The 22,175-nt window shown below is 43.9% G+C and overlaps 1 protein-coding gene across 7 annotated transcripts in view; it reads left to right on the top strand.

The window, feature by feature from the left end:
- The first annotated feature begins 1,132 nt into the window (after window positions 1–1,132).
- Window positions 1,133–22,175, top strand: part of FAT3 (FAT atypical cadherin 3) — a 396,068-nt gene continuing 375,025 nt past the window's right edge. For all 7 annotated transcript variants that reach the window (XM_085065228.1, XM_085065219.1, XM_085065190.1 and 4 more), the window contains exon 1: window positions 1,133–1,274. The gene's annotated coding sequence lies outside the window, so the exon portion shown is untranslated. The remainder of the gene's footprint in view (window positions 1,275–22,175) is intronic.

Genomic DNA, 22,175 nt, shown 5'->3' with positions numbered 1-22,175 from the left:
CTTTTTCACAGCACAGCCCATGCCCTCCTGCTTTGCGGTTATTACCCTGGTCCTTGTGATTAGTGTGGAGCTGCTGGTTGTTTTTGTTTGCTTACATGTTTTTTCACCTTCACACTAAATTACTGCAGCAAATTGCCCGGGGCACAAGTGTTTAATGGAACCAGTGACGGGTGCTACGCTGCCAGTCCTCACAGGGACCTTCTTACCTGTACTTGGGTTTAGCAATTGAGACCGGCAGCCACGTGGAAGGCATGGACAAAGTGAGAGAACAGCAGACTAGAAAACAAAAGTAGCAGCATTTCAAAGCTCTTGCAGAAGAGGGAATAGCTGAAGGTAGACATTGTTAAAAGGAAAAAAAAAAAGATGTTAAAGTGATCGCTGTCTTTCTCTCTTGAACGAGACACCTGATCAGGCAAGGCCTGAGCTCTACTGCTAGTGAAGGAAACAAACTGAACAGATGATCAAACAGGTGCCTCATCACACCACCTTATTAAAATAGGCAGAGTGAGAACTTGGATATCAATTCACAGCCACAGAAGGCACTAAATATATATTTTTCCCTACTAAAGCCAAAGGGACCAACTCTTTGGACACGTGTAGCTTTCGCAGCAGTGTCACAGACTCTCACAGACCTCTGGCTCAGCCGCCCAGCTGCGCTCCCAGGCAGGTTGCGATCGGGCAGCCAGCCCGGAGCGTGTCCCGGTGCCCACCCAGCGGCCACCCGGGGTACAGGGCGGGCAGGTACCAGGTACAGGGCTGGCGCTACCCAGCACGGCTCCCGGCAGGGCTCGGGGGGCAGGTGAAGCCGCGCCGGGCACGGACGGAGCGGCAGCCGCTGCGGGCAGAGCCGGCATTGCCCGGCGGCAGGAGAGGAGCGGCGACCCCTGAGGGCAGCGGGGCACACGGGGCGGCGCGGCGCACCGCCGGCAGCGGATGACCTTGGGCGAGTCCCCTGGAGGACAGACGTTCCACGAGCGCCTCCTCGACCTCCCGCGGGCCGGGTCCGGGCGGTGGGAGCCCGGCGGCGGGCGGGGCCGGGGCCGGGGCTGGGGCCGGGGCGGGCGGCGGCGCGGTCCCTCCCTGCGGGCGGGAGGCGGGCGCGGGCCGCGCTCCCGGCAGGCTGCGCTGGGCTGCGCTGAGCTCGGCGCGGCGCCGGGCGGGCAGCGCCCTGGTCCTGTTCTTCCTCGCCTCTTGCCACAGCCCCGCGGTACCCAGGGCGGCATGGAGAGCCAGCGCGGGAGAGCGCGTGGCAGCGCCCGGAGCTGAGCCGGCCGGTGCGTACCCGCCTGGGGCTTGGGGAGGGGCGAGGAGGCGATGGCGGAGAAACTTTCCGCCGGGCAAACTCGGCGGTCCGCGGGGGCTCCGGGGTCTGCGGCCGCGACTCGGGGAAACTTCTGCCGCGAGGACTCCGGCGCGGCACGGTCCGTGCGCCGTGCCCGTGTCCCGCTCCCATCCCGCTCCCTGTCAGCGGCCGGGCGCGCTCCCGCTCTGCCCTGCAAGGTGCAGCAGTGCGAGTCTGCCCCGGCTGCGCTTCCCGCTTCGCACCGGGGTTTGGCTCGCAGGCAGCCAGGAGCTGGGTTTTCCTGTTTTAAAATTTTCCTCGCTGCCTTTGAGGTGCTTTTATTTTGTAGTTTTTTGTTGGTAGTGGTTTTTTTGGCGGCGTTTTGATTTTTTTTTTTTTTTTTTAAACTTGTGGCAGCGAGGGCGAGGGGTTGTGCGTGTCTGTTGCTGCTCTTCAGCTGCAGTTGCTCTTGGCTGAGCCTGGGGACTGGCTGCAGCTGCTTGGGCTGGGGAGAGACGGGTGTTACCGGAGGACCTGCCTGTTCATATTTCTGTCTGTCTATCTGTCTGTCCATCTATTTTTTTTCTCAGTGTTTTTCGGAGGGGGGGCTCGCCTTGCCCTCTCCGTTCCCAGCGCCGGGGCGCTGGCTGGAGCTGGAAGCGAGCTCTGTCCGGGACAGCGGGGGCAGCAGCCGTGTCCCCTGGTCCCTGCCGGGCTTTGCTGGGGCTGCTCGCTGCGGCTGCCCCTCTGCGCCCGCCGAAACTCGGCCCGTGTGTGAGCGTCTGTGAGCGTGTGTCCCTGTGGCTCTGTGTGTGTGCAGGGGCTGGGGCGTGCCTGGGCTGTGCACCCCGGGAAGGGAACCTGCTCCGGCTGGCGATGGGTTAAACGTGGCTCTCCCAGCTCTAACTTCTATGAAAGGAAGTAATCCAGCCTCTCCTGCCCGCTCTTTGAATCCCGCTGCATTATTTGCAGGAGGAAAAGAGAGACTCTCTGCCCCAAGGAATGCATCAGTGGGTGTCTTTTACCTTTTTTTCTTTTTTTTATTACCATTTTTCATGGTGGCTTAGTGCCCTTGGTTTTTTTTTGGGAGGATTAAGGGTTGCCGAGTGTCCTTCGTCCCAGATTCAATTAAAATATATACAAGTAAATAGGACTTAAAGGGAAGTCAGCATTGGCATCCCGGCAGAGGCACTAAAGCATCAAGTTTTGTAAAAAGGAAGGGACTCGAGGAAATGAATGCTTCTGTTTGTACTCATTTGCTTTGCCTTTGCAGTGCTGTCAGACAGTTTGGAGAGGTGTATCTTTTGATCAGGGTTTGTGTGTTCTTAACCAACCTCTGTCCAGCAGAAAGAAAAAGTCCTCTCCACAAGCACAGGTGTTTTAACTCATCTCTCATTTAGCAAATGCTTTATGAAATTTGGTTCTCAGAAAAGGAATTAAAAATCAGGAGAGGGTGAGCTATGAGGAGTGCCGAGCGGAGTTGCTGCACCATTCCAGTTGCTGCCTGGACACTGCTTTCACTGAGGACTCATTCCTGGTCTGGAGCAGTTGTGGGAGGGTATAAGCATTGGCTGGGAAAGCAGAACAAGGCAGAATAGCCTGGCTAGTACTTGTCTGTCTCTTCCTGCTGACATTCAGAGGGCTAATCGTTCAAGTGAACAAAAATGTACTTTTGTTGCTTGGAGAGGACTTGGTGGTGAGTGCAAGGAGAGAAGGAATGATCCCTCCGGATCCAGCTTGCTGTTGGAGAGTGCTACTGAGAAAGAGCTTACAGGTGTGAACGTTGTGTTCAAAAAACACTTGGAGTCTTGTTGAGAGAGCCATATAGGAGCCAGTGTACTGCAGGACTGCAAACTATGGATATCCCTCTGACTGATCCTTTGGTGGTGCTAGTGTTGTAGAAAATCAGCAGGTTGGCTGTACTTGCCTTGATGCAGCAAATCATAATTTTATTTACTTTTGTTCCTGTTCATTTTTAAGCTTGATTCTTAACTTAGCATCTGTTGGTACTATAATGACTGTGCTCCATACCTGCATGCTGATGGTATGTAGGATGATTCCTGAACTGTGTGTTATGTTACTGTTTTGTTATTATCGCGTGTGCCGGACAGTGATGGAGTGTAGCCCCTCCAGTTTCCCTAAATGCTGGCTTGCTCCAGCTTCTCACACAAGGGCCTTCTGTTCCACCAGGTTATATTGTCATGACTCCTACTGTGTTGCACTACTGTGACCTGATGCAGTCTGGTCGATGGATTCTGTCAAATACAATGAAATGAACAATTAGGAGGGAGTTAGTGTTTAGCCATTGCTTGTTAGGAGCAGTTTGTAGGTGCTGTTCCACTACAGATAGATTTCTGTGCTGAGTTCTAAAATATCTTCTGACACATGCCAGCTGCAGTCATACAGCTTGTATTTACAGGCAGGTTTTTGTGAAGGACAGAAAGTTGGTTAGGATATGGTTTGTTTTAGAATGGTGTGCCAGTGTGAAACACCATGCTTCTGGATGCAGGCTTGAATCCCTTTTACAGTTCAGCCCTGTCTTAAATTTCCTAACTGTTTGATGAGTATTTGCTTGCTTATATGAAGGGTTTCATGACTTCTGCCTGGAGTACATAACACAAAAGCTCTTGGCACTGTTAAGACCCTTATTGTGCTGGCTGGAAGTTCCAAGGCAGAATGGGCAGGGACTCAAAATTGCTGTGACAGAGGTGACATCCTGGCTATGCTGACTTCAGTGGGAGTTCTGCCATAGAAGACAATGGGCCAAAGCTTCAATCCCGAACTAGTTCTCCCTTCTTGTTGGTAATCTTGGTGTATTCTCTAGGGAAGCTTTTGCTTTACTGCTGGCACCCAGACTGAGTCTGTTAGGCAGAGAAGACAGAAGTCTCTTAGGATGTCATGCTGTGCCTTTCACAAGGACAGCATTCTTGGGAAGGAAATCAGGGCGGATAGGAGTAGAAACAAAACTCCAAACGTGGAGACATGCTGACTGTCTCGTTGCTTGTGTCCTGAGTCATAACCAGGAACATGGATCAAGAACTCTGAAGTGAGCACGATTAGATTCTTGAAACTGCAGAGGAGGGATCTGTCAGTGCCTGCAGCCGGTACATCTCTCAGTGCCTGCTTCTGCATTTGCAAATTATCAGTTCAGTGACAGACACTCAATATGTGAAGCAACAGTACATTCATTAATTCAACCCTACTTAGCCTGCACACACTGAGTTTCCTGTGTGTATGTGATCTAGTGAGTTATTCTCAGAGACACTTCATATATCCAGCATCTAGATAAATTTTTGTGTCACATGACAGTGACAAATGGGAACTTGCTACTTTTTTCGAGGTCTTGAAAGGTATGTGGTACAGAATATCAGAATATGCATTTAATCAGTGCTGATTGAAAGCTGGTCCAAGTCATGTCCATGTAATAAAACTGATCTTTACAACTGATCTTTACAACAACTGTTGCTTCAGTTTATTATATTCAGTGGAATAGAAGAGGGTTTGTTAATATACACCAAAAATGTTGACTGGGATTGAGGTATTTGAATCTGTCTGATTTTTCTGAATTATTTTTTTTCCAGTGGAAATACTGTGTTGTCTGTAATTCCAGTGCAGACAGTTTTCTTTTACAGTACATTCTTCTACCATGCATTCACCCCAGACTTTTAGGTATTTTGCTCCTTTATGATGATGAAAGGAATGAAAATATAAACCAAAGTGAAACTGAGTAGCCTGCCATGCATGTAAATCCTTATGTCATTACTTTAACAGACTTAAATAAGGAGAATACATTAAACAGTTAAAAATTATACCTTGTTAATTTCTCTTAGCTTGTTTGCTATGAGGATTTGTGCATCTAAAACAAAAAAATTACTAGTTCCTATTAACTTTAGGTAAGTGTATAGGCCTCATTTCATTCCAGTATTAAAAAATATAGCTATCAGAACAGGCATTGTATTAGACTCTGAAGTCATATGAGTGGTTAACATCTGGATGTGTATATTAATGGTAAGCAAGTTTTGGGCACTGTTAGTACTGTCAGGATACAAAAGATGGCAGTGCTGTGAAGAGGGTTCTAAGCAAACCCCACTGGGCCGTCATTCAAACTTCTGCTCTGGGATCTGCATGGACTTCTAGCTTCTGGGTTTGCAGTTTGTTTTGTTTTTTTTGTATAAGTGCAAGTCAAAGAGTTGATGATAACCAGTATTATATCCTTTGTCGCGTGTATTGTCTAAACCCTAAGTATTGTGTTCTCTTTAGTGCTTGAACTTAAAGGCTGAGATGGAGGCAGGACTTGCTTTGAGCTGGACTAGAATATGCATCAAGTGGTGGTGTGAGAGAGATGCTGTTCTTAGCTTGCTTGTTTTTCTTCTTGTGCAGTGCTACAGGCTGGGGGAGGAGTGGTTTGAAAGCTGCCCATTGGAAAAGGACCTGGTCAACAGTGACTGAACATGATCCAGCTTGTGTCCAGGTGGCCAAGAAGGCCAATGGCATCCTGGCCTGGATCAGCAATAGTGTGGCCAGCAGGACCAGGGCAGGGATTGTCCCCCTGCGCTCAGCACTGCTGAGGGCACACCTCAAATCCTGTGCTCAGTACAAGAAAGACACTGAGCTGCTGGAACATGCCCAGAGAAGGGAAAGGGAGCTGGGGAAGGTCTGGAGCACAAGTCTGATGAAGAGCTGTGAAGGGAGCTGGGGATGTTTAGCCTGGAGGAGAGGGAGGCTTGGGATGGACCTTATTGCTCCCTACAACTGCTTGAAAGGTGGTTGTAACTAGGTGGAGGTCAGTCTCTTCTACAATGTAGAAAGCCATAGGACAAAAGGAAATGGTGTTAAGTTGTGCCGGGGGATATTTAGATTGTATATTAGGAAAAATTTCTTCATGGAAAAGGCTGTGAACCATTGGTAGAGGCTGCCAAGGGAAGTGTGACCATCCCTGGAGGGATTTAAATTATGTGTACATGTGGCACTTGGGGACATGGTTTAGTGGTGGTCATGGCAGTGCTGGGTTAATGGTTGGACTGGACGATCTTAGAGGTCTTTACCAACATAAATGATTCTATGATTCTATGAAAACTACAAAATACAGGGGTTTGTTTGGGTGAAATTGATGTTGCATGGGATTACTAGCAATGCTACCACTGATACGAAAACTTGCTGATTTCACCCTTTTTTTTCTGCAAAGAATCAAGAGCAGACCTTGAGTAGGGTTGCAGGGATGTAGAGAGATGTGGTGTTTTGTGTTGGAAAATTGTCCATTGTCTTATTGAGCTGTTGTTGATTTCACTGCTGTTCTTGGTGTATGAGCCTGGCTACTATAATAATTGTACCTAAACATGTCTATGCCTGTACTGCCTGTCATCCATAGTAAATCAAAGGCATGGGCCCTGCAGGCACTTAAAGCAAGTTAACACAAATGAAAAACACCAGTGGCTTTGCCTGGGAGAAAACTATATTTTATTTCTTTCTCCTAGATGATGACACTACTAATTGTATGGCTTCCAGTGCGTGAGCATAACTTCCTTTGACATCAGAGCATGTTGGCTTGGTCATTATACATGTGGCAACACAGAGCAGCCCCTGCTGCAGGGCTTCAGTGGTGCTGTGCCTCTGTGCCTACAGAGTCCACAGCCCCATCCCTTGGCTGTGGAGCTGGTTGGAGAGATGTGCCAGTATGTGGGGTGGCTCTTCTGGACTGAAATCCTCCTTCCTTCTCTACTATCTAAGCCTATTTCTCCCTTCTTTTAAAAGACATCCCTGATTTTAAAATTATTTTAAAATTTTAAATGGGCTTAGCAGCCCATCCTGAAATGTGGTGGGCTTTCCAGGCAGGTAGCCATCAACAGGCTGAGTTTGGCCACTTCTGTCTTCAGTGGTGCTGGTGGTGGGATTTAATGCTGACTGTAGTAAGAATTGCTTTTGGGCCATTCAGAGCTCTTGAAATTCTGCCCTGCAGCATTTCCAGCTTCTTAGCTTGGTGCTGTAGAGCATCTGGGGAGAGGGAAATAGTTTTGAAGACTTCCTGTAGTGCTGGTGAGAAATGATCTGTCACTAGCCCTGGAAATGCACAGCACAACTTGTTTCTGCTTGCACTGTGCAAACCAGCCATAAATAACGTTTCTTCCATGTCATTGCAGACTTCAAAGAGTCTTCCAGCTGTTGCAGGAAGCCTAGTGAGAGAAGGTAGCTGCAAGTTTAATTGTAGCTTCAGGACTTTAGCTCAATCAAAATCCAAACAATCTGATAAAAATTACAGACACTTGAATGTTGTTAAAGGTTATAAGTGAGCCCTCTTCAGAACAGCTATTAATGCTTTACATCTTAAAATAAAGGTGCTTATTAATATTCCTAAATAACATTGAACATACATTATTTTTGCCTTTGAACCATCTGAGGGCTTTGCATGATACTGCAGGTTATACTTGGTGATAAGCACATACAATGACAGTAAAAATACCAGTTTTGCTGTCAGATGTGTTGCACTAGTATCTTTTTAATATGAAACATCTCAACCTCCCCACACAGCTTGGTGTCATCTGCAAAGTTGCTGAGGGTGCCCTCAATCCCACTGTCCATGTTGCCAACAGAGATGATAAAAAGTTCTGCTCCCAGTACCTACCCCGTGAGCAATGTCACTTGGAGTGTGACTAACCTGACAATTCCTTATTCACAAAGTGGTCCATCTATGAAATCTGTGTCTCTCCAGCTTAGAGATAAGGAAGTTGTGCAAGATAGTGTCAAATGCTTTGCACAAGTCCAGGTAGATGATGTCTGTTGCTCTTCCCTCATCCATCAATGCTGTGTCCCCTAAAAAGAATGCCGCCAGATTTGTCAAGCATCATTTGCCCTTATCAAAGCCATGTTGGCTGTCACCAATTTTCTCCCTATTTTCCATGTACCTTACTTAGCACAGTTTTGAGGAGGATCTGGTCCATGATCTTGCTAGGTGCAGAGGTGACACTGACTGGCCTGTAGTTCCCTCGATCTTCCTTTTTCCATTTTTAATCCAACAGTGGGAACTTTGTGCTCGTGCCATGACTTTTCAAATATGATGGATAGTGCTCAGCCACCTCCTCAGCCAGTTCCCTCAGGACCTGCAAATGCAGCTCATCAGATCCTGTGGACTTGTGCCCCTTCAGGTTCCATAGATGTTTTTGAACATCTTGAACCTGTCTGCAGCAGGTGGTTGGTTATTCTTCTCCAAGTCCCTCACTTTGCCTTGTATACTTAGGTGGTGGGACTGGAGCAAGGAAGGCTGAGACAAAAGTAGTGAGTACCTTAGCCATTTCTGTATCCCAGGCAACCAGGTCTTCTGTTTCCTTCTACAGAGAGAGGGCCCACGTTTTCCCTAATCTTCCTTCTATCACTGGTGTACCTGTGGAAGCTTTTCTTGTTGCTGTTTACATCTCTGGCTAGATTTAATTCTGTCAGTTCTTTGGCTTTCCTATCCTGCTTCCTGTCTGCTTGGACAATCTCTCTGTATTCCTTTCAGGCTGCTTGTCCTTGCTGCCATCCTCTATAAGCTTCCTCTTTGTGTTTGAGTTTGTCCAGGAGCTTCTTGTTTATCCATGCATCCATATTTAAATAAAGAGTTAACAATTTTGAGATTCACATGTGGGGGGTGGGTTTGGTTAGGTTGGTTGTTCAGCTTAGTTTTGGGGATTTTTTTGAAAGCTGATGTTTGAAATTCTTTCATTCATCCTCCAAGTGGCAATTAGGTAATGACAGCTCTTGCTGCAGGTGAGTGAAGTCACTGCTTGCATGGCTGCATCTTTGTGGTGTGATTGCATGTGAGGTAGAGTTGCCAGCTTGTGTTGGGATGACCTAGCTTTATGGATTTTTGCTGTAGTGCAGTGATGGATACACTGGTAGTCAATAAACTCAGAGCTGAGGTTTTACATGTACAATATTTCCACAGCTTGCTGTGATATTTTTCAGTCAAAATCGAGACAGCACTATTCTCTGTTAGGATTTTCAGGGAAGCGTAATTGCTGCTTTCCTTTAAAGAAGATCGGCCTTTTGATTTGTCCTTGCACTTTGTAAAAAAACAAAACAAAACAAAAAATAAATATATTTATATATATATATGTGTGCTGCTTCTGCTTTGCTCTTGATAATGGGTGTCCATATTATTGTAGCGGTTCAAACCCAGAAAAAGTCTGTACTATCCAAAAGGGAATGTTCCTCTGTCAGAGAAGCTAGAGGACTGGGTGGAACAAGAGTAGGAGTAATTGTTACTATTGTTATTTTAAGCTGCAGATTTTCGTTTGGGGCTGGGATGCAAACAGAGCAAAAAGGCAGATGTTGCTTTCTGCTAGCCAAAGTGTTCCATGTTGTCAGATATTGAATAGCTGGAGGCATTGTGGTGGTAAATCCTCTTGGGACTTCTGCCACTTGCCTGGACCCAGGAGGCTGGATAATGCTGGGAATTTTTGAGTCTTTAGGGAGCAGACTGGTTCTGAAGTCTTACTATTTACCTTCCATGTGTGAACACAGTTCTCCCCAAATGATGTGTCTGCTTTGGATCACCTTTGATGCATCGGACGAGGCTTTGCCAGCCTGCCTTGCTGCCCTGTGCCGGCTGCTGGCTCGCTTCCCTCAGCTTCTCATGGCAGCATCTGTTTGTGAGCTTCTCTACCCTGCCCATTTGGTGCAGGGAATGTTTAAAGATGCCCACAAGGCTCCTTTGGTGTGGTTTACTGCATGAGTAAAAACCATTGTGATTCAGATCATTAGGACTATAAGCAAATTTTCTGTGTGCTTTTGCAGCCGTGTCGTGAGGTCAGGAGTAAATGGTGAGGCACATATGCTGCTGTCGGGGCTTTGAGGATTGACCCTTGCCCAATACATGAGGCATCTGTTTGGCTGTGGTTTGTCTTTGGGTGAATTTACATGGTGAGGTGTAGCTGGACTCATGCTGGGCCCTGCTCCTTTGAGCTTGCAGAGTGCGTGCTTGAGTTCTGCTTTGGAGCAAACCAGCAGATCATGCTGACACACAGAGCCCAAAGGGCTGTGCTGGAAATTAAGCCAGTGGTGATTCCCAATGGATTATCATAGCATAGGGAAAAAGACCTGCATACCATGTTAAAGCAGCAGGATGCGGAGTTCTGTTCCTTTCTCTCTGCTTCCTCAGCCGCTTCCACAAGCTGGGTTCTGGAACCTCCTTCCAAGAGCTGTTTCTCTCTGTAGTAGTTTAGTGACGGCTAAGATGAATTCTTGAATCATTCTAAAATGATTCTGATATTGATCCACAGCTGACTTGTTCACATGTAGACTGTACGCATGGAAAGACTAAGGAGAAGGTGAAAGGGAGGAGAGAGAGGACTTGAAGATAAGTAAGGAGTGAGTAGAATGTACTTCTCTGTCTGGGTGTGGGTTAATGGATGTTGAGAAGTGCAGGATGGGGAAGAGAAACAGTGAATGGAAGTTTCGGGGTCCTGGACGATGCTGGGTACCTGGCTGGGGAATGGGGAGAAGAAGAAAGATAGGGAGCTTCAGTTATATTAGCCTTTCACTGGTTTATTTATGTATTTTTTAAAGCTGTCTTAAATACCTGAGATTTTCAGCATGGCTAGAACAACACAGCTGATGTCTTTGTTTGGTGTTCTTAGGCTGACAAGCCTAAAATGTGCTTTCATACTTACATTTTCCACTTGGCATGTAGTTAGCTAATGAAAAACTATCTGGACATAGATTCTGGGAGACAGTGATGTACAGAGGATCTGGCTGAGATTGAATCAAATTTGACTTCTCAAAATTTGGTAACTTTAGGAATGCTTCATCCCTTACGTTACTGGTTTGTTTTTTTGTATATAAAAGTGAAGGTGATGGTAATAATCAAAGCATTTTTTCTGCCTGTTTCCAGAAATTTTGACTAAGGCATTATTGTGATAGGCAGATAAGCTAAAAGAATGTGTTTTTTGAAGAAATTTGCATCACTTTTCTCACTAATTCTTCTGAGTGATTTCCTTTTGTCTTCACAATTGCTGTGATGTGCAAGTTCTCCTTAACCCAAGCTTTCATAAAATGAATTTAGCATTCCATGACTCCTGCAGATTTAACAGTCTGTCACAGCTTGCAATGTATGCCCTGCAAGGAGTTCACCTGCACTGTAGACTGGCCTGGCTTACATCTCCATTAAGAGGATCTTGGCAAATGGAAGGAAATTGAATTATCCTGCAGTGATCTTTTGTGCATATAATTTGCCTTTCTCACTTTTGTTGCTTTTCTTTTACTGTATGCTCTTCTCCCAGTGCTCAGCCACAGTAAGACCATCCCAGTTTCATATACCAGTGCAAAAGAGAGCTTAGCCTTTTACATTAAAAGTAATTTTTCTCCTGATTGCTGTGTTGCTGGAGCTGTAGGAGCATCATTACTCATTTGGGTAGTCCTGTTTGGATGTCAACTCTGCATTTTGGGGGTTGTTCACATACTTACACCAGGACCAAAACTGCAGCCAGAGGTGCAGCCTTCCCCTGTGCTGGTGAACCCGAGAGCACATGGTGGTGGCTGGTGCTCCCTGGCAGCTGGGGCTTGCACAGCCAGCAGGCTGTGCAGGGAGCTTGTCTTGGCCACAGAGCATGCTGTGCTCATGGCCATCCTCGCAGATGCCCTTCAGGGGTTATATGGAGATATGCACTGGCTTTAATAGGAGTCATTAAGCAGAAATTAATGTAGGTCGTTACCCTCTGTGGAGTGGGAGTTCTTGTGCGGTGTGTGTGTACATTGAGGATTGTGGCTGTTATTGTAGTATGTCCTTACTGGATTTAAATAATCTTGCTCTTATGTGTTTTAAAGTTGTTCATAATAGGATTGGCCACCTTCAGGGTGCACTATATGCGTGGGCTGTCTTTATTGTACTGACAGTGTAAATGTAATTGTTGCTGAAGGTCAGCAGAAGTCCTAGTTTCTGGTGTCCTCTTGGTTAAGTAGTTCTCGGCATTTTTGGAGTCACTGTCAATCCACCACAGTGAAATTGAGATTAGAATCTGATTCTTTGGATTTCGGACAAAAAGAATAGTGACTTCTCGTGAATGTTCATTTCCCTGCCAGTAGAGGCTGGATGACTTAATCTCTGCATATATCAACATGTTGATCAAGTTTCACACCAAAGTATCCAGGGCTAACTATAACAAATATTTAAAAATGTAAGCCTGGGTTGTAATTGAAAACCTTTCTTGGTTATACAGTTCTCAGTGTAATGAAATGACAGCTCAGGGCTGGATTTTTAGGATAGCTTTATCTGCAGTAATACTCAGCTCTAGGTCTATCAAAACAGCCTTCTAAAGCCAGAGCTGCCTGTGGCATGGCATTTGCTCAAATATGCCTTAATAAAGTCAGTGCAAGGTTTCCTATCCAAAGGAAAAATGAAGTCTTTGAGTGTATCTCCTTTCCATATACCTGCTAGGAAGTCCTAGGGCTGAGATTCTGTGAAAATGGCAAAGTTGGATTAATTCCGGGTGTGTTTCCTGAGGGAGATACGGCTGGTTGGTTTGCTCTTTTCCTTCCTTCCTTCCCTTTGGGCAATAAGCATAAAGCTGAAGCCCATGTCGTGGGTGGAGATGGGAGCAGAGCCTTTTTCAAAGTGATTGCTGAGCGCCTGCTGTTTACAGAGCAGGATTTTAAAACCAACCATCATGCAGAGTTGCATGCCATACCTTGCAAATGGAGGTACTTCAACCTGGTTATTCCAGCAGGTCAATCCCAGGTGCAGCTGAGATGAATCAGGTAGTTGTTAAGATCTACATGCAGAAATGCTGTAGACTGAGCTCATCTCGTCTTTGCCATTCCCAGCAGGAGCACTTCATTTGCAGTAATGTTATTTTATCATAAGCCAAACAAAACCACACAATTAAGCTAAAAACACACCAGATTGTGTGTTTTAAGGTATCAGTCAGTCTGGTAATTTAAAAGAAAAACCTTTTTCTAGCTTGCTTTCCAGTACTGATTCTTTTTTAGCTCTTAATATCTCTTCCCTGCTCATTCATGAGTTGATTTTGACATTAGGTTATTGGGACAAAAACAGGAATGAGGTGTGCGGGGTTTGCCACCATTTACAAAACCAGTCAGGTTTTTCTTCCTAAGAGTGTGGAGGACTTTTTTCCCTGAGTTGGAGCAGATTTCATTGCTGGCTGTGTTGTGATCATATAAAAGTTTGGCAACTTCTACAATATCCAGACTTTCAAATCTGCTCTGAGATATTCATTTAGTAGTTAGGGAATGAATAAATAAGTCTGCAGACCTACAGTCCCACTAGGGAAACCATTTTACCATCCTTGTCCCCATGTGCCTGTGCTTTTTCCACTGAAATAGGAAACTGAAGGGAAAAGTGACACTCTGACACATTAGGGAATATTTCCCAGATTCATTTGGAGGGAGATATTATATTCTATCATCTTCAGGTCTTGTATTGCATGTCTGCAGAATCTGAAGGGCAGGGTTTCAATGCAGATGTTAGCTTGTCTCACCCCTAGCAGTAAGTCCCAAAGCTCTGTCTCCTAGGAAGGGATTAGTGCCAAGCCCTCACTCCATTTCAATGGACAAACCTGTGCTCCACCTGCTGTAGTGCTGCACAGACACAGGGTCCTGATTTGTTCTAGTGATTGCTTTCTCTAATGAGTTCCCAGGAAATATCTACTATATGTTGGTATTTAGTGTTGCATAAGATGAACATTTAGAAGGAGGGAGATTATGGAGCAGTTTGATAGGAATGACTGATAAGTCAAAATGCTGCTATGCAGCTGTGAGCTGCTGCTATCTGGTATGGTCTCACTGGTCATCCCAAGCCAGCCCCTTCTGGAGGCTTGGCTGCACTTAGGTGCTGGAGACAATTCCGTCCCACAGACATGTAGTCTGTTTCACTGATACATATCAGAAGGCTTCATGAGTTAGGACAGGATCCTGACTCACTCTGGTTTCTGTAGTTAAGGAATAAAGGCAGAGGCAGGTGAACTGACTTGCTCCACAGCCACATAAGTACTATGGCTGAGTGAGATCTGGGACCCCCGTGTCCTCAGATTTTTGCTGATCTGCAAACCATGCTCAGCAACTCTGCCCAAGAGGAAGAAGACACATAAGCTTGGCTTAGCACTGCAGTGCTAAAAAAGTAAGCCATGTTGGTTAGGGCACCGTGCATTTTTGTTCAAGGTTTCCCTCCTGTTCTTCCTTTTCCTGTAAGAGACAATTAATAGCAGCATAGAAGTACTTACATGGTATTTCTCTAAAGAAAACTGATTCAGATATTAACGTAGTCAAACATCACCCATGAGCTGCAGTTTGTCTGAGTCCTGAGAACTGATGCCCACCCCCCCAAAGAAGACAGGTCTCCTGGCCTCCTTATCATCAGCCAAGCTAGAGATAAAGGAATTCCATGCATGAAAGGTCACCCCAGCTTAGTAACAGAGCCTCCCTCTATGGTTAATGATAAGCACTTCCAGGTGGGTTTCATTCCTTCCCATGTATCTGACCAGGCACTCAGGGAGGTGATTCATGCTGCTTACATTGATTACTGTGGCAATGGAGTTGACTAATTTAGATTAGATTCATAAAGTTTTGCTGGCTGAATTGGATGAGAAAAATTCCCCACTTACTATCTTGGGTGAGTTTAGTGACCTCCAGTAGTGCTACCATGCACTCTCTGTTAGAGTTATATTGGTGAGAGAAAAGAACAAAGAAAGATATTCAGGAAAACAAATGAGAGAGACTATGTTAGTGCTAGGCTTCTCTTGATTTGAAGACCCAGGATGGTTAGAAATTGCTAATATGCTTTCTCTAGATACCTGCTGTTAAAGGCATTTGGGCATTGTATTTTGTGGAAGTTTTGGATGAAAGTTCTTGACAGAGGTAAGCTTGCTAAACTTACAGGAACTCTATTTGGGAAGCAGCAATTAGAAAGAAGACAATAGCAGAAATTAAGAGAGAGAGAGGAAATTCTATTAATGCCTGTCTTTTTGGTAGCAAGTAGGTCAGTCAGCTGAAAAGGACCCTAAATAGACTTGCAGTCCTCACACATTGAGGAAGTTGAGATGGCAATTTAATCTGGAGTTGGTTGAGTAAAGCAAGGACTACTGGGTACCTCGTCAGAATTGCAGAAAACATGTTTTATTTTGATTTTGAAAATGAAGATAAAACTTGTGTCAGCCATGCATTCCCAGGCAGAGATAGCCAAACCTATTGTCTTTGGGTTTTATGGATGGAGGGACTAAAGCAGATTAATTGAGGCCATGCAAGATTATTGTGTTGCGCATGTGATTGCTGACCTTGGTGCAAGGCCCTGTCTCTTTGTATGTCCCATGCAAGGCAAATGGTGCAACGGCGTGGGTGGCAGAGGGACTGTGGGACCCCCCTGGTCAATGCTGCTGTCACAGGGGGTGTGCAGGAGTCGAGGTGCCCTGATTCAGAAAGCCTTTTGCGTGATAAGCAAGTGACGACACAGTTCCCGCTCCCCAATGAGCATGAGGGTGAGAGTCCAATTATTTTGCACATAATGAGGAGGCCACTGAAAGAAGGACTGGAGTTTGGCAAAGCAAAATGGGAATGCTCTCTTGCTTCCATTTTGCACTGGGAAGCCTCATTATTTAGTGATGTGATTATGGTTGAAGTTCTGGCTCCTGAGGATTGAAGTGACTGAAAGGACGATGCGATGGTCATGGTATGTCTGGGAATCACATAAGGTAGAGTAGGAAAGAGGATGTGACCATATAACAGCTTTTTTTTGAAACATCCTGGGGATGATGGAGGAGTAATTCATGGGTCAGAACATGGATGTGTTGATGTTCCGTGGACATGTCTGTTCCAACAGAGTCAAGTCTATTAGTATTAACCATTACTTATTTTAATTTTTTTAAGGAAGGGAAATTTCAAACCTGTCTTTATTCAAATGGGTGCTTATTGAATGAGGGATTCAAATAATAACATTTCCATCTAGGAAACTTGAAATAACTGGAAGAACTGAATTGGGATGGGATGCTGGTGCTATGACAGCAATGGGTGGGATATGCTTTGGTACTGGTGAGCCAGGAATGATCTGGGGCTCACTGGTGGTTACAAAGCTGCAGCAGGAGACTTGTCAGCACTCTAGGAAGCCAGATCTCTTGCTTCAGTTGAAGATACCGTGAGAAATCCTGAATGTGTCATTGTTCTGGAAATGCTTTGGAACCTCTAAATTTTACTTATGTTTGCTTGCTTTAGCTTTGACGGTAAAGGATTTTCATCCAAATAGAGTAGTTTAGGAACACTTTTAAAATAAAAAATGTACTTCTCCAGTTTTCCGGCTTTTCCAAAATTTTTTCCATTTTTTAGGCGACAAGGTGGAAAGGAACAAGAGATGGTTGTTGCACCTGGAAACCTGCTAGTTACTCTCCAAACCGTTAAAAAAACCTTCATAAACTTGAATGAGATGCTTTAATAAAAATGTGTGCATGCACAAAATTAAAAAGCATCCTCATCTAATTTTTCTCTTTTTATTTTTGTATAAATTTACTTAACACGTAGAGAGACAGCAAGCTGTGTACCTGTTTAGTTATCACATTAATGAAGCTCTAGGTTGAAAGAAGATGAAGTTATAAAAATGAAGTGCTCCATGGCATTGATTTCTCTAGATGCTAACAAGGCAGAATTTGAGTGGAGATGACAACAAAGTAATGTCTCTGAGGGCTTACATGCCAAATTAAAGAAAATGTAAATAAATTAACTGAGTCATCCTGTTGCTTTGCAAGCTAAGGAGGTTATACAAACAATTTCTGAAGTCTTCTAGAAGTTTGTAAAACTAGTGATGCAGTGCTAAAGGCATATGAAATATTAAAATAATTTTGTGGTGTGTAACAGGCTTATATTTTGGAGTGGGGAGTTTCTGAGAAGAAATGATTCTTCATTTAATGCACCAGCTGTATGGTAGAATCAGTTGCAGGAGTAATAAAAGTCAAACCTGCCAAATGACTGGGACTAAAAGATAAGTCCAGTCTTCTTCATTTTGTGTATCTAAGTGGCTTTGTTAGTAATCGCAATGAATTTACAGTAAAAAGGAATTAAGTGCCTTTTCCTTCTCTGCCCTGTACCCATCTTCATTGGTGCTTTGTCTTCAGCCTGGGGTAATAGCATCCAACTGGAAAGATCCCTCATCTGACACGGCATGAGCTTCTTTAGGCATGGTACTCCTGCATCAGGTTGTCAGGTTTTCCTTGTTGTAAGCATGGAAGTACGTTTTTGTAGAAGTGTGGATTTTAGGTGGTAGTGTGCAAATACAAGTGAAAAACTGGCCTAATAAAATCTCTAGTATGAGATGTAGCTGTCTGAGAAAAATTTTAGCTTTGCTGTAAAATCTAAGCCAAAAATTGAAAGGGAGAAATAGTTGGCATGTTCATGAAAACAAAGCATGCAAAGCTGGAGAATGTGATATTGATGGTTTTATAGCACAGCTCCAGAACTGTGTTTCACGTCAGGAGGAGTCAACTCAATAGATAAAAATCATTATATTATACTCTTTGGTGTGGATTTTATTTTGATGAAGTATGGGTATTTCTAATGCAAGTCCAGGTTGCAGTTAGGCTGGAGTATTCCTTCCTGTGATTGTTGCATGGTTTTACCTTCTGTAGCTTTAGCCAGTCAGTGGTTGAAAAGAATTTCAGAATATATTTTGTTTGCTTTTTTCTGTCCTGCTTTTTGTACAGTAAAGGTATAACCCATAATTTGTGATCTTAGTCAGTCACCTTTGAAATGAATTTTTCAATTAATTTTTTTAAGAGATTGAAGGTTTTTCTCTTTGCCTATTTTATAAAAGTCATGAAAAATCAAGTCTCATCTACCTTTTAAAATTTTTTGTTTTGATTTTCTGATAGATTTATTTGCTTCTTTATTTCTGATTTGTTTTTTTTAATTTAGTTAGATTTAAGGTTTGTTTTTTTGGTTTTTTTTGGTTTTTTTTAGTTTGGATTTTCTGTTTTAGCATCTTCAGTCTGATACATCTGGTCTAAATTTTGGAGGAGGCAGGGAGGTGACTTTTGGGGCGTTTTCTCCTGCTTCTGTGTTGGCCTCAGATTAATAGAATTTTATTACTTTCTGGAAATAGAAATACAGAGAGATAATACACCTATGGAGAAGTAATATCCGTCTGTAAGGAGGTGAGTAGGGAAAATACGTATCCTGCAGAAATAGAATATGTATTAGTTTACATTTCCTTCTGTATTTTGAGTTTTAAGAAGTGATAGAGTGAGCTGTTGTTGCAAGCTTGTGGTTAATCTGATGTTTTTAAGGTCTGGTTTCCATTGCAGTCAGGGAGTCTTTCTCCACATTCAGGTTGCTAATTCTTGACACACAGGATATTTTCCTTCTCATTAAAATGTATTTATTTATTTTGCAGTGAGAACATCTTCCTTAAGATGCTTCTTTTGATCTTTGGTAATGTCACAGACTCAGTAAGACTGCTAGCACAAAGTAGTGTTTATCTCATTTCACTTTTACATCCACTGTTAATTGGACCTGAGTAATATAACCCTATTGCAATAACTGTTTTAGTTTGCCAGGTCTCAATATGATGTCCAAAAAGATGCAGGTAATATGAGTGCTTGGAAATTGCTCCCTGTCTGTAATTGGAAGGCTTCCTCATGTGTTTCTGTGATTTTATTTGCATTTATTGCATTTTAGGCCTTTTCAGATATAGGGGGAGGGGGAAAGGTATAGCGAGAAGTACAAAGTTTTTGCAAAAACAATTTTTTTTTTTTTTTAAGCTTGAATTTGTAATATCACTTAACGTTTCTAGGGCAACAACTTCATGTAATGCAGATCAGCAGCTGAAATACTTTTCCTAGCAGCTGGAGAGTGAAGTTAGCAGGACCCACGGTCTGTTCTGCAGCTGATACTGGGAGCTTTGCGGCTGGTGGGGATTGTCCCTCAGCTGCCCTTCGTAGCTGGTGTCACTCTGGGGAGCAGCAAGCAGCACTGAGTGATACCACAGTTATCCTCAAGAGAGGTGATAATGTAGGATGCTGCAAGTTCAGAGGGGTGAATAAAATCAGATTTCCTATACCTCTGGCTCAGGGAAGAGCTTTGAGAGGAGGGAGGAGGTGACAAAATGAGCTTTCTCCAACAACTTGGATTGCGGAGGAATGTGAAACTTCACAGTTTTCTCCCATCTTGCTCTTGAAAGTTAACATAAGAAGTAGATAGGAGTGGGAGACAGTTTTCTGACAGGAATCCCAGATTCTTCATCCCCAGAAGCTGAGATGGTGACAAGAAGCTGGGTATTCAGCAGAGAGTTACCCGCAAATTTTGTTGACTGAGTTAAATCCTCCAGCAAGCAGGTGTCGGGTAAATGTTTTGATTCCTTGCAGTATATATTTGCATATTTGAAGATTTCTTCCACTTATGACTCATTTTAGTTTGCCCAAATCTTAAAAAGAGCAAACCAGCAAGGCCCTTAATTTTTATGGGATTGCTGCATAAGGGCTTTGAGATGTACATGCTCTGAGCTGGGCATCCTGGGAGGATGATGTACACGCAGGTCCTAACCATTGGTATGTTATGGATAGCTATAGTCACACCTAAGACTATGTGCAGTGTCTTTAATCATCACTGTCTGATCATCTCCAGCCCTGAACCCATTTTCTACCAACACCTCTGCTGGGTCCCTCTTGCCCTCCCCAGCGTGACTTGTGTCCTGTTTCTTTACCAGGGAGGGTGGGTGTTGGTGTCACAGGTCAGACTGTAGCAGCAAGCAGCTCTGGCCCTTACAGAACATTCTATGAAGTGTTTTAAAGGTCTAATGGAAAGTGAGGCTTCATCTATAGTGACATTTTGTTTACACAGGTTTATTTTCTTCATGTAAATATGCTGGGGGTTTAAAGGAACAGAAAACTTGCTGAGAGAGTAACGCTTAATGCCTTGGAAGGATTTTTTCCTTGATAAAAAAGCTTTTTCTGTAAATTTTTCAGTTTTGTCACTTCTCAGTTGCTGGCAACAAAAAAGGTGGTAATATGCTCTATGTAACCTTCTTACGTTTATGTTCATCTGGTACATTAATAGCTTCATTAGTACGTGAGGAAAAGCAAGTTTCAACTTAGTAGCTGATCAAAACGTGGAAGTGGTATTTTTTTTTCTAAAAACTGTAATTCAAGGTTATGCATGTGCAAAAATAGCTTTAGGCTACAACAAGTAGTTTCTTCAGCAGGTCTAGCTCATTCTGTTGACATATTGTTTTGTAAACTGCGGGTGACTTGCATTGTTCTCAACCAAAATAACTTGCATCAATCAACATAAGAGGATAATTAATTTACATGTTTTCATTGTGGAAATGATCCAGACGTTTTTATTCTGCAGTGCTAGACTTGAGAGAGGAAAACTGAAATACCATTTTGGGTTTGAAGCTTGTTTTTTAGTTATTCTTCACTTCTGATTGCATTGGAGAAACCACTGTGACCTTCTTATATTTGAGCTTGGCATAGCATTGAACGAAAATAAAGCAAGACTTATTTCACGAGTGTATCACACATCAGTACAGCCTTAATGAGATGAGGAGAGGGCAGCTATTGCATGCCCTGGCAAAGTGTAGTCCAAAACGCTTGCTAAGAACTAATGCAAGAGTTAACTAATTCCTTACTGTACGAGAAGCTGAAGCCAGCAGAGGAGACCATGGGAGAGAGGAGTCTGATGAATTTTTTCAGGGTGTGCCTGGCAACTCTCTGCATGCCACAAGTGAATGAAAATGTGTAGTGTATTGTCTTTGAATAGGCAAGATCTGGCTCCTGTTTGTAGGAGGCAGCAAAAGGTTTCAGAACCATCTTAACTTCTCTAGTCCGGTGTACTGTAGTTAAAACACCAGTTTCTGAATCTGATGAAATGCAGGGAATGGAGTGGTTATTGCTCTGGGTGCATTGGCAGGAGGTGGCTTTAGGGAGAATGTGAACTTGTGTCTCTAAAGATGTACCTCTCCTCCTCTGCACTCTGACTATACTGTCTGCTTGATTATCAATAGCTGCTTTTTTTTTTCTTTTTTTCTTTTTACCTCCATAGGGTGATGGGGCAATGAGCCGGGATGCTCAAAGCATCCATATAAAGAGATACCACACACAGGCTATTCAGGCAAACCCAGTTTACCCATAGTGTCCTTAAGAATAAATTCTTAGAGTGTTAAACCTGAGACAAGGTAATGCAAAAGAGTCTTTCTTCATTTTACCTTATGCATTCTCTGTTACAGTGCCTGATCTGTTACCACCATATTGTACATTGTCACTGTGACCTTAATTCTTCACTTTTAAGCACTACCTGAGGTGATAGATAGTACTGGAGGTGTGAAAACTTTTCCTTGAGGCAGGGCATCAGTGAGATTTGCCTGGCATCAACTAAGGATATTTTTGGGAAAAAAAACCAACCAAACAAACCACTTCTGTTTCTTTCTGGTTTTATTCTTTAAACAAGATTTCTCATAGGTTTTTTTTTGAGAAACTGCCCATGAACAGAGAGTTGATGATTTAGGCTGATGATGTTGGCATTTCTAGTGTCTTTCTAGTGTCAGTGTTGCATCACTGGTGCCAATTTTTTATCCTTCTTGTGAGAGAGATGACTGCTGTGATTAAACTATTGCTGCTGTAGAGTGGAGAGCTGAAATCAGATTTTCTGGGTTTGAAGTCTACTCCTGAGATGAAGCAGTCCTGTTTCTGCTGACTCAGCATAAGCAGCTTCTCCGTGCCCACTGCTGGGAAGCAGCAGGTTGGCCCAGCTCACTGGTAACATCCCTAACTTCAGAGTGTGTTCTGCCTCCTGCTTGCTTGCAGTCGTGGGTCTCACTCCTCCTGTGCTCACACAGAAAACCCCTCCTTGCCTGCAGTGATGTTTTCAAGCTGGCTGTGCTGGTGATGGTTTGGTGCCCATGTTCTGCTTTCACTCAAGCTGATAACTCTCC

Source organism: Lichenostomus cassidix, chromosome 1 (genome assembly GCF_008360975.1).
Source record: "Lichenostomus cassidix isolate B80296 chromosome 1, HeHo_3.0, whole genome shotgun sequence".
In the NCBI taxonomy this organism is placed as follows: Eukaryota; Metazoa; Chordata; class Aves; order Passeriformes; family Meliphagidae; genus Lichenostomus; species Lichenostomus cassidix.
Note: the sequence above shows the minus strand (reverse complement) of the source record. Positions and strands in the feature narration are given on the sequence as shown.